This window comes from Chelmon rostratus, chromosome 1 (assembly GCF_017976325.1).
Source record: "Chelmon rostratus isolate fCheRos1 chromosome 1, fCheRos1.pri, whole genome shotgun sequence".
Lineage (NCBI taxonomy): Eukaryota > Metazoa > Chordata > Actinopteri > Chaetodontiformes > Chaetodontidae > Chelmon > Chelmon rostratus.
Genome location: NC_055658.1, coordinates 13,132,330 through 13,144,835, shown reverse-complemented (window position 1 = coordinate 13,144,835; position 12,506 = coordinate 13,132,330).

Genomic DNA, 12,506 nt, shown 5'->3' with positions numbered 1-12,506 from the left:
TTTATTTTTCAGAAAATCAGATACTTCGCTCCGTAGCTTGAATGCATTTTTTTACTTACGATGGCAAAAATCTTAAAACCTGGGCAAATAAATAGAAAATCTGATTGGCTAGATAACACTCGGGCTATTTGGAAAAAAAGAGAGAGAAAAAAAAACTAAAGCTTTTCATGAACCAGTCCTTAAAGAACCTTAACTTTACAGGTTTACACAAACAATCCAGTCTGCAGTTTGTTTCATTACTGATCATTTCCTGCTACTTTTATCATTTTATTTTTTTTAAAAATGGTCGTTAACATTTTGATAACATCAAAAATGCTGTTTATTTGCACCCTGCATGTGTCCTGACCAACAAGAGGCCTGTATACCAAAGACAGCAGTCAAACGTTTATATCTATATGGGTAACGGTGCTCTCGCCCGAGTGACCTGCCCCTGGCACCTGCCACAGGGGGCTTAGAGACTACCTGTCACTCAAACTCAGATGACACCCAAACCCCCCACCCCCCGTCATCCTTTCCTAGGCCTCACGATGCAAGTCCTGACTAACTCATCCCATCCCATCCCCCCATCTCCGACCTCCAGTTTCCACACAAAGATGATATCTCTATACGTGCCCACTGGAGCACACCGCCTCCCTGTCTCGGCATGCACATTGCATGTTAACCATAAATCCCACATACAGCTCAGTATGTCTGCATGAATGGATTACTGTTCTGTTACACATTCAGCTACAGGCTGCAGTTGTGGTTCCTTATTGAGCGGAGCTACAGCCCCCGTCTGAAGATGTCTAGTCTGTAAGAAATTAATGCAGAGCAGCTTTAACCAGGAGCAGGTCAAGGCTCACGTTAAAGCCTCAGCAGACTGCTTGTGAAAAGAGTGATTTGTGTTAAAGAATTAGAGTGCTGTGCTTCCCTCTAGAAACTGTCTAGAAAGGTATTTTTAATCAATGCTAATATTTAGCCTTAGCGATAGTATGTATGATTCATAAAATGTGATCAATGGCATGAAGCTTTCATAAGCATCTTCTATGCGTCTAAATTAAATTTTCACATCCAAACCTGCACACAAGCGCAGAAAATACAAATGGGCACAATGCAAACTCTATCACACACCAACCGACACACACACACACACACACACACCCCTCCTGGCTATGAGCACCCTTGCCCCGAGTGCTCCCTTGCTGCAGTCTCCATAGCAGGCAGGGAGACTGTCTGAGTGCTTTATGTTTGCTGTAACACAGAATCATCACTGTCAGAGCCATTGATTTGTCAACAACATAGTGATACACTGTAGATGGATAATGGCCCATCTTGTGCACAGTTGCTGCATTTTTCTGGACAGCCAAGGAGCATCTGTTGTTGTTCTTTTTTTTTCTTTCTCTCTTTCCTTCCTCCTCCTCCTTTTAAACCTCCCTCTACCCACCCACCCACATGCACGCACACACACACAAATACACACGCACGCACGCATCCTTGCAGTTTGAAAACAATACAAGAAAAGCAATGTGTCTTGTTCAGATACTAAATAGCTGTCTGGTTTGTGTCTCCTGAGGTGGTTGCACATCAGTGGCTAGCCCATCTATCAGGCCAATGCATGGCCCTCAAACCTCCAGGTATAGAGATGATAAATACCCCTCCTCCTGAAAAGGGCATGGAAAAAGATGGATTGATATGGAAAGAGAGAGACAGTTACAGATATCGAAATGGAGTGATTGAGGGGAGGAAAACCCAGGAGAATCGAAGGAGAAAAATGAGAACAAATTCAAGATGAAAGAAACTAAAGAACAAGGAAGAAGAAGAAACAGACACAGAAAGTAGAACCAAAATTACCTTTAAGCGCACCAGGAGCTAGCTGCACCTGCTCCACGTAAATTCAACTTTAGCCTTGTTTTAACTTGTGTTTAGTAAGTGGAGATTTAAAAATAACATTAAAATGAATTGAACCACAAAAAGTAATTCTTATGCTGAGATTAGTTGTTGCTAAATAGTTACACCCACTAACTGCCAAGTGTAGCCTGTTTCGTACTAGCGTGGCTAACTGAACCAACTGGCAAAGCTAGCGTTAGCTTGCTAATACTGTTGGCAATACGACCAGTTCAGAGTGAGGGGTAACAGTTGTGAAACATGGTCAACATATTTGACCATGTATCATAATTTGATTAAAATACTGTTTAATAACATTGGAAACTGCGATGAATTTAAAATACATTTTAAAAAAAGACCAAAACAAATGGTCAAATTACAAAACATCGACTTAATGTTCGCTGTGTTTTACCCAAAAAGCTGCTTTGCAGCATAGTACATAAATTCATGTTTAAGGTATTGTTTCAAGTGTCACAGTCATAACTGTTTGACAGATTATTTCGCACTTGAATGCACCCTGAAGTTTGCCTCGTCAGAGTTTTTCAGGATAGACGGCAATTAACAACCTCTGTACAGCTAAGGCATTCGTTAAGTTTAAAGGTGCCACACAATTTAGGAACTGGCTAATTGAAGCTAGCTTGTAGTAAGTAAGGACTTAAGAAGGACTTAAGACACAAACTTAGTGATGGATTTATGAAAAGCTGGTACAACCCAGTCCAGGCACTCTGCTCTCATCCCCTATTCCCTCCACTGTTTGATTAAACAGTACTTTCCCCCCATTCCCCCTTATCTGGGCTGTCGCTGCATGAAGGAGCTATCTGCTGTGTGACTGGCAGACTACTGCCTGCTGCTTCTGATAGCATTCCACTTTGGTTAGGTAAATAGGAACTTAACTCAACTGAGACAATTTAAACAGTCTAAATGTAAGGAGATTAAAACTGGCCAAACAGTGGCTGAGCACAGGGATGCACTGCTAGTTATGCACTGCTGCAAGAACGAGAAACACACATGCAGGCTTGTGCACGGCGCACGCAAATTTCACAAAGTCAAACAGAAAGAGAGAAGCATCGGAGACGCTCAGCAAAAGACACACAGGACGAGAGGACAAATAGAAGCAGCCTTTAGTTGTTTTTGATGCCTTGGCGCCCTCTGACCCACAAAATCACTGTCTATGCTTGCAAAATCTCCACACACACACACGCACATACACACACAAACAGATACAAATGGCATGAGGCAGGCAAAGCAGGATGGACCTGGGGACAAGTTTCCGCCTGGACGCCCTCATATCCAAGCCAGTCCTGCCCTGCTCTGCCCACAGGCCTTTCCAGACTGGCCAGTCGAGTGAGCGACCTACCCTGACTCTAACACTGTGTGGCAGGGGGACCTAGAGACAGATGTTCCCTGCCACTGGCGTGGTGCAGACGAGGAGATGCTATCCCGTGTGCACACAGTATATGTGTCTATGAAGATAGAAGGAGAGGGAGAGAGAGACTGAATGCTTGACTGGCGATGTTGGGAGGAAAAAAAGGAGGAGCAGCAGTGGGTGGGTGGCGGTGGTGAGGAGGGGGTTGTAAAAGGAGAAATAAATCAAGTCAAAGCAATTTGTGGCAATGGCTGCTGCAGTGTCATTAGGAATCCCGTCACGCAGCAGCTCCTCTGAGCAGTCAGCAGACGTAGGTTGACAGCAGGCCAAAGAGGAATTTTAATTTTCCCCCTCTCTCTCAGCTCCCACCTCAGACACATTTTATAACTACTGGCCCACCCTGCCAATAGCATCCTTCAAACTCCTCCTCAATGCTGGCGGCCAGTCCTGAAAAAAAGCCTCAGTATCAAAACACATGATCGCTGAAAAAACATGATTCCTGTTAAAGCTATTTTTCCTTTTAATTCTACTCAAGTTTCAGTCAAAAATGACGAATGGAACCAGAGGTAATTAATCTGGTTTGCAGTGCAGCTTCTGAATCAGTAATTGTTACTATTCAACAACACAGATCATGTCATTCAATATATTGACAACAAAAGAAGATTTTTTTTTTAAGACAGATTATTTGGTATAGAAGCAAATCTCTCTGCTCTTTTCTGTATGTTTTACAGTTAAGGTCTAGATTAATTATTCACTACATTAACTAGTTGTTGACATCAACACTTCAGCAGCATATCCTCATCAATGTGCCTGCAAATGTGCATGAATATTATTTAATTTTTTTATATTCACCTGCCTTTACTTCGCTGTGCATTTCTCGTAAGTCGCGGTTTTCAGATGTGAAATGTAAAAGATAACGTGACAGTATAATACATACATGTCACAGAGATGTGGTGGAGAAAGCAACTGAACAGGGCAAGTTTCTCCATTTGAGGAAAAGAAGCTGCACTGATTGGCGGTGGCGGCATCGTTGTTACGACCACGATAAGCAGAATGAAATAAACAGTCCTTTCAACCAAATCTCGCACAAATGACTAAAATTAATGACAGAGTTGAGGTGAAATAATGAAATTGATCACATTATAGACGACATGATGCGTTTGACCTTTTGAAGAAATCGGTTGTAAGTGATAGAGATAGCCTCTCTTATAGAAGCAGCGTACGAGTGACACAGTATAGATGCGTGTCAATCACAGAACCACCACATCCCAATCAGTGTTACGAGAGGATAAGCAGCACAAAGGGAGAGTGTGGTAATAACGCTGCCTGAGCAGAGCAGAGTAATGCTGCACATTTCTCCTCTCAGCTGCCACTTTAATGAGCAGACAAAATGGCCACCGTTGAATAATTAATATGCGGGTCCATTAACAAGGCATTAGAATGCATTCTATCTCTTATTGATTTTTTTCACATCTTTTTTTTCTCTCTTTTCTTCAGTTGAAAACTTTTACTCCGTCCGTAGACCACTCTGCGTCCGGCACTGGAGAGAGTGAAATATGGCTGCTGCTGTTTAAATGTCAGCTTTGTAATTACACATGGAGCCACGAGCTGGGCAATCCCGCGGCCTGAGGGCCTCTGATTTATGGTCAGGAACTGATGGCAACGGCACAGACACATACAGACAAAATGCACATAAAACATGTCCTCACACGCACACACACACAAACACACACACGACCTAAACTCAGATTACGACCCCTTTCATTTACTGTATAGAGTTTACTGTATTAAGAAAATGCTTTCGAGTATTAACAGTAAACACAACTGTGGGAATGCCTTCTGTTGATCTAATACTTATTACGAGTGGTGGATGAAGCTTTCAGCTCCTTCGCTTAAGTAAAAGTACAAACACCACACTGAAAATACTCCACTGCAAGTTAAAGTCCTGGATCCAAAACCTTACTTATTTAAAAGTATATAAGTATCATTAGCAAAAAGTACTTCAAGTATGAAAACTCCAGTAAAATGGTGCCTTTCAGTGTTTTACTTTTATATCTGATGTTTTTATATTAATATCACTGCTGCATCAGTGTATATGCTGCATTTACTGCTATGGATGTTTAAGGTTGAGCCGATTTTAACTACCTTACACACAGTTGGGTGGTTTCATCCAAAGAAAGGCATCATATTCTATAAGATCATCATATGCTTGCAGGATCACTGTCCTGTGAGAACCACGTATCTCTAAAAAGTCAACTTTTGTCAAGGTCAGAAAAACAGCCTGTTTTTCGGTGACGATGCATTTCCAGCTCATCAAAGAGGGTTTTTAAATAAGAGAACTTTCTCAACCCATAAAGGAGCTTAATCCTTCAGGTAATCAAAACAAACATTCACATTCGAAATCAATACATTTGGAGATGATTTTCACTGGACAGGAGGGGCATAAAAAATTAACTAACTAACTCAAAAGTAACTAGTAACTAAAGCTGTGGGGTAAAAAGTACAATATTTGCCTCTGAAATGTTGTGGAGTGGAAGTATAGGGCTGCATAAGATGGAAATACTCGAGTAAAGTCCAAGTACCACAAATTTGTACTTAAGTACAGTAATAGATTAAATGTTTTTAGTTACACAATCTGTCCAAGTGTCCTGAATACTTTATCCACAAACTAATTTTTAGCAATTTTTGGGTCACAGAATGCAAAAAATATACATATTTAATATTACTGTTTTATTTGCTTTATTTCTAAAAATCTTATGTAAGTGTGTTTTTTTTTAGACTGGGATTAGCGACTACATGCTGACTGATTTTTGTTTGGTAAGTCACTGAGCAGTTACAGTAACTTATGTGTAACACAAAGCAAATATGTACATAAACACAATATAAAACAGGCTATGTTAAAAGATGTAACATAGTGGACAGTTTTTGATATGTATAGGTTGTTGGGGAAAAAAACGGCAAAAACATGTTTTTGAGGGGTTGTTGTTGTTTACAATATATCTTTTGAAAAGTTTAAGCCCCCACCCCCCATTATTGATTAATTGACACAATAAGTCAATTAATCTTTAATAAGAAAGATAATGAACAACAATCTGGTTGAAATTTGACACCACATCTAGTTCCAGCCTCTCATATGTGATGATTTGCTGCTTTTCTGTGTTCATTAAATATCTTTGGATGTTGTGATGTTGGCTGGACAAAACAAAGTCAGCTTGGACTTTGGGAAACTGTGATCACTATTGAATGACATTTTATAGACTAATATTGATGAAGCAATAAACCTATAAGCAATCAACAGCTTAATTGATAATGAAAATGGTTGTTGCAGCCTGACGCACTTTTACCTTTATATCGACTCAGAAACTGATGAGAGTGTCACTACTCTTCCCAGGGTCCGCTAGACTTGTATGAAGCGTAACCTCCCCCCACCTCCCTCCTCCAAGTGCTTTTTGCTCAGCGGTCTAACACACTCTAGTGGCATGTGGGACACCCCGGTTCAATACACCCTCCCTCATACACTCCGCCCATCAGTCAGATTCTAGGCACAGATACCTGCTGGGAAAACCAATCTATATCTGGACGAATGGAGGAGGAGAGGCGAGGCCAGATCAATGTAAAGATATTGATACACGCAGCCATGCAAGGAGACTACTGAACTCATTCTCTCCCTCGCTGCAAAGATTGGGAATCGAGATGAACTGCTGAGTAAGGCGTGTGTTTGTGTGTGCGTGTGAATGACAAAAGAGACACTGTAACACACTGGCAGATACTACAGATAGAGCAGGGAGAAAGAGGAGAGAGGAAGGAGGGAGTGGAGATACGCAGTACAGACACAGATTACCACCACAGAGCTCAGTAATGGTGTGAGGGGAGCACGTCAATAATAAATACCTCCCATTACACCACGGTGGACTGCTGCAGCAGCCTGTACAGCACGACACCTGCTGACTCCCTGATCTACCTCAAATTACACTGATGCTCTCACACTGAGCTTATGTGGACTACAACACACAGTTGTGCAGCACAACTATGCACAGAAGCATGCATAAAATCATACACGCGGCTCCAGGGCTGCATTCGTTTTCCAGCACAGCGCAGAGGTTGAGCTTCAGGGTTTGATCCCCTCTCTACGACAGGCTCTCTCCCCTTCCTCCCTCCCTCTCCTCAACAAGACGAGGCTTGACATCCAGGTGTTTTATAGTATTTGTGGCTCTGATCATCCATCAAGCCGATCGATCACTCTCCCAGCAGCTTTTATTAATGATCTTGTCAGCCAGCCCGCTCTTGGGTGCAGCCGCTTGTCCAGAATGATAGATCATTAGCTAGTCTGCCTGCTATTTATTCTCTCATGACCTTGTCTCTCTCCATTGTTGAGTGGGCCGAGTTATGAGAGCTAGAACATGATAATTCACTATTGATTCGGTGTTTTTTTTTTTTGGCAAAAAAGTTTTTTTTGGCTGTGTTCAACTGCAGTGGCACAGACAGTGGTGGAAGATGTCAAAAAAGCATTTATTTGAGCAAAAGTGGCAATAACACAATATACAAATACTAAACACACGTAAAAGTCCTGCATTAAAAAGTTTTAGCAACAAAATGTATCTAAAATCTCAACAGTACTCACGATGCAGAACGGTCTCTTTCAGTGTGACATTTATATTTATTTGATCACTATAAGTGATGCATTAATATGTAAACATTACTCTGATGTTGTAGATGGTCTTATTTTAACTACTTCATATACTGTTGGGTAGTTTAATCTCTAACAGTGCATCATATGTACTTCAATGATCACATTTTCTATGTAAAATCTTAATCTGAAAAGTAGCTAGTAACTGTATCTGCCAGATTAATTTAGCACAGTAAAAAGTAAAATATCTCCCTCTGAAATGTAGTGGTATAAAAACTGCTAGTACCATAAAGTTGTACTTAAGGACAGTAATTGAGTACGTTGTATTTAGTTACTTTCCACCACAGAAGTGCTGCAGCAGTGTTCAGTCCACTCGTGAATATGCAGAATCACTTTGTCATCGCCTTCATTTAAAAAAAACATGCCGTGGAACATCACAGACAATGAGACAAACATAATCATCACACAGTAATGAGGGAAAGAAAGGAAGAAGGAGAGTGATAGAAAGAGAAAGAGGGAAAAAGGTCAACAGGGAAAAAGGCAAAGAGAAAACAGAGCGCGAGTCAGCAGGAGCTTCACAGAAGCCCGAGGCCCAGCCAGTGAGGTGTAAGCAGCTTTAGAATAAACATGAGCTCCATGTAAACAACAACCTGCCACTACAAGCATCGGTTACGCACCCACACAGACCTGCTGGGGTTCACTGATGTGTGTTTGTATGTGTCTGTACTGTATACTCAGGGTGTCCCTGGGGCTGAAGAGCCTTGCCTGTCATCCTCCCATCACTCCTCTCTCTACCCACTTACGTCCATAAAGCCTGTCATGTTGATCAAGTAGCTGCAGTCCCGAAGCCTTTTGTGATTGTCAAAAGTGTGCCGTGTGAATATCTGACTGTATAATTGTAGCCTGACTTTCTGTTTGTGTCTGTGATGTAGAACAGACCAGCAGCGTACGGGTGCTCTGCCGTGAATTGGGGGGCTACTGTGTTTCTGTGGCTCATTACTTCAGTCTGAGCTGACCTTCAGTGTTCAAAGGGAGGAAGGAGGAACTTCTGTCCTTTCCAGAGTCATTCATGATGGACGGCTTTTATGTTCACAGCAGAACTGCAGGCCGACTGAGACTTTCTGGGAGTCAGAGCGACAGAGGAGGGGTTTCAAAGTAACATGCTGTATGCACAAAATGCAAACTTTCAGAGTGCATTACGACAGTGCTGACCTCCCTGCTTTGGCTGCATTGTGAAGTTTAAATGTTAAATGCTAGTTGTTGCGTGTCAGGCGTTACGTGGTGAAGCCCCTAAGTACTTTTTGCTGTGTCCATATAGTAACCTAAGACTTTCCTGATGGATTTACCCAGGGCTCGACTTACAATGAAGGCAGACTGAGCGTTTACTGTCTGTGCCCCAAAACATTGGAATAATTTATAAGTTACTATTAGATAACCCCATTCAATTTACAAGAACAACACTTACACTCGCTCGATTTTCTTTAATGTACTATGAGGAGTTTTTATCCGGTTATGAAACAGTCTCAGGTTAATACTGATGCCTCTATATGACTTACATAAGCAATCGAAGCTATCAGTGAGCCACCAGGTCCCATTCCCTACAAAATCAGACAAAACAATTCAGAAGAGCCTGTGTTTGCATTTTCCCTGGCAAGGTTTTGCAGTGTGCAGCGTGGTAGCCAGCTAAAAAGAAGCAGGAGATTTTTCTTCTGAGAAATGTTTATTTGAGCTAAAATTTTGCGGTTATGGCTGATGCTGGGGCATCGTCAGAAGAAAAGAATTGACTGAAGAGAGAACAGAGAAAAGCTGTGAGGGACAGTGACAGAGCATGGGTGAAAACATGACTCAAGCCTGGTCAGTCATTCAGCAAGAGGAGAGAATTGGGGTTTTTGAAAGGATTCGATCCTGAATTGGCCTCTTCCTACTAGACAGGTACTCTTAGTTTTTGCACTAAGTTTAGTGAAGAATAGTTCAACACTTTGTGAATTAGGCTTATTTGCATTCTTGCTAAGAGAACCCTTAGAGGACTGATATGACTCCCATGGCTGAGCAGTAACTATGAAATTACAGTCAGCAGCCAGTTATCTTAACTTTGCATTAAGGCTGGAAACGGGGGGAAACATCGAGCCTGGCTCCGTCCAAAGGTAATAAAATCTGCCCACTAGCATCTCTAACACTCACTAATTGACATGTTGCACTGGGTTTGTTTAGTCTGTACAAAAAGCTGAAGTGTAAAAGCAACATGTTGTGGTTTTACAGGGTGTCACACTATTTCTGGGCCATAACTTCGAGTTTCTCCGCATTGCCTGGCAACCTCACAGTGATGTCTGGACTCCAGGCTAGCTGTTTCCCTCTGTTTCCAGTCTTTATGGTAGGCTAAGCTAACTGACCACTGGCTCTAGCTTCATTAATATGCATAAACACGAATGTGGTACCAATATTCTCACCTGACTCTAATTAAGAAACAAATAATCCTATTTCCCAAAATATGAATCTATTTCTTTGGCATTGCACGTTTCTTTTCTCTATTTTGTTGTGCTCGTGCCTAATGGAAGCCTGCCTCTGTTTTGTGCTTCAAGACGCATCTGACTCAAAGTTTCAGGTCTGCTGCATATCTGACCTTAAGCAGCATCACTGACGAGTGACACGTCTACATCACTGCAGCAAGGTGAGAGGTTAAACCACTGGAGGTCAACTGGTGCTCAGCTGCTCTTTTATAGCTTTTATTTTGAAGGGTGTAACATTTGTTTAAAACATTTCTAAAAAAATATTTTTTGGCTTCATACCTGTCCTTGTGTCCATTGTTCTGTTTATGATGACTTAATTGACTGTCCAGATGTCGCTGTCAGCCCTGTGACAAAGCAAACTCTCTGTCTACCAGGTGTATGCCAGGATATGATTCTGAAAAGTGGATAGAGAAGATGAATCAATGATTGAATGAACTGACATTCAATCAGTGTGCTTGATGTAATAAAAAATCTCTCTTTGGAATGTAATACCGTTTCAATTCTTTGTTAGCTTGCGATGCCAGCTGGTTCCTGTTATAACCTAATGCGTCCATCGCCTGACGAGGAGACTAAATGAAATATCATCTTGCGGCCGGCCTACATTAAGAGTGAAACTGCGACAAGGTAAAAAGACACCACAACAACATGACAATATGAACTTCCCTGTCATCTCTTCTTACCATCACCTGCTCTTTTAAACCTTTGCCATTCTACCCAAACTCTCCATGTGACTCCCAACACATAAACAACCTCATCGGTGTCCCCCAAAACCCACCCTCAGGGACCCAGGGGCCCAATAAGCAGCCATCTGCAGACAACCTCTTCCCACCACGCTCCAGCAAACACAGGCGGGCAGTGTTTGAATGTGTGTGTGTTCGAGAGAAGAGGGAGGTGGATGTAGTTCAAGGGCACGAATACTCCATCAAGCACGAGTCCAGGGAATATCCATCAGCTTCCCCTCCCCCTTGTGTGCACCAGGGAGGCACTGGAACCCGTCCTGAGTGCCCCCATGCACACATACACACACACCTACAGTAGATTGTATCTATTACAGCACACCAGCTCGATGCTCTTCAGTTTTGATTTTGACCCTGCTGCGAGCTGCAGCCTCAGAGTGGCAGCCCCAGCCTTGCCTGCCCGTGGCCCTGGCCAACTCCCAGCTCTGGCGTGGGTGGTTGGGTGGGGCGGCGGGGGGATTTGGGGGCACTGAAGTTGTCCTCTGGTGCTCTTGTAGCCCTGCCTGCTCATCCATCCTGGCCTGCCAGCCCACAGATCGATAACTCTGCTCTCTTAATCAGGTCTCTGGTGACTGTGGGTGGACGAGTGTGTGTGTGTGTGTGTGGACAGGAGGTTGTATCGGCTGGGGGTTGCACTTATGTTTCTTTCTATCTTTAGTTCTCTGGCTGTTCATCACGACTGTTTATCTCAACTGTATTTTAGTGCCTTCTTCTCTCTTTCCCCTTCTTGTTCATCTACGAATCCTTTGCATATCACGTGTTCAAATCCCTACACCGACTTTTTTCCCCTACATCCTCATTTCTGTCTTCCTCCTCTCTTCTATCAACTCTCTCTAGCCAGCCCTTGTTAAGGCTCCATCTCTTCGACAGTCCTGCTCTATAGTTTTTCTCCTCTCTGTGCCCTTTCTTTTCATCTCTTCACGAGCTCTCTGCCTATTCTGGCAGCACGCCAGGGCTCATTCAAAAGGAGTCTCAAAGTCAAGTTGGTCCCGGTGCCACTGCAATCTGTTTTGACTTGTGATGAAGACAAAAGAGGTAGCAGTATTGGAGAAATGGAGATGAGAAAGGATGAGATGTGAGAAGAGCGCGCGGAGCGAGAGGGTTAGTCAGATGGAGTGTGGGGCATCCAGCTGTGGTGTTGTGCCTTGCTAGAGAATCCGCCTTCAGGCTCTCATCACACCTGTGTAACCACAGCTGCGCACGCACACGCACACACACGCACACACGCACGCGCGCACACACACACACACACAAACAGAGATCATACCAGTAACAACACTGTAGTTGATGAGAACGAAGCAAGCAAAAATGACTCCAAAACACTTTTTAATTCAACTTTTAGAAAACTTTTTTAATTTTCAGATAAACATTATCTATAATTTCAAGTGCATCAGTGTGTGCACAGT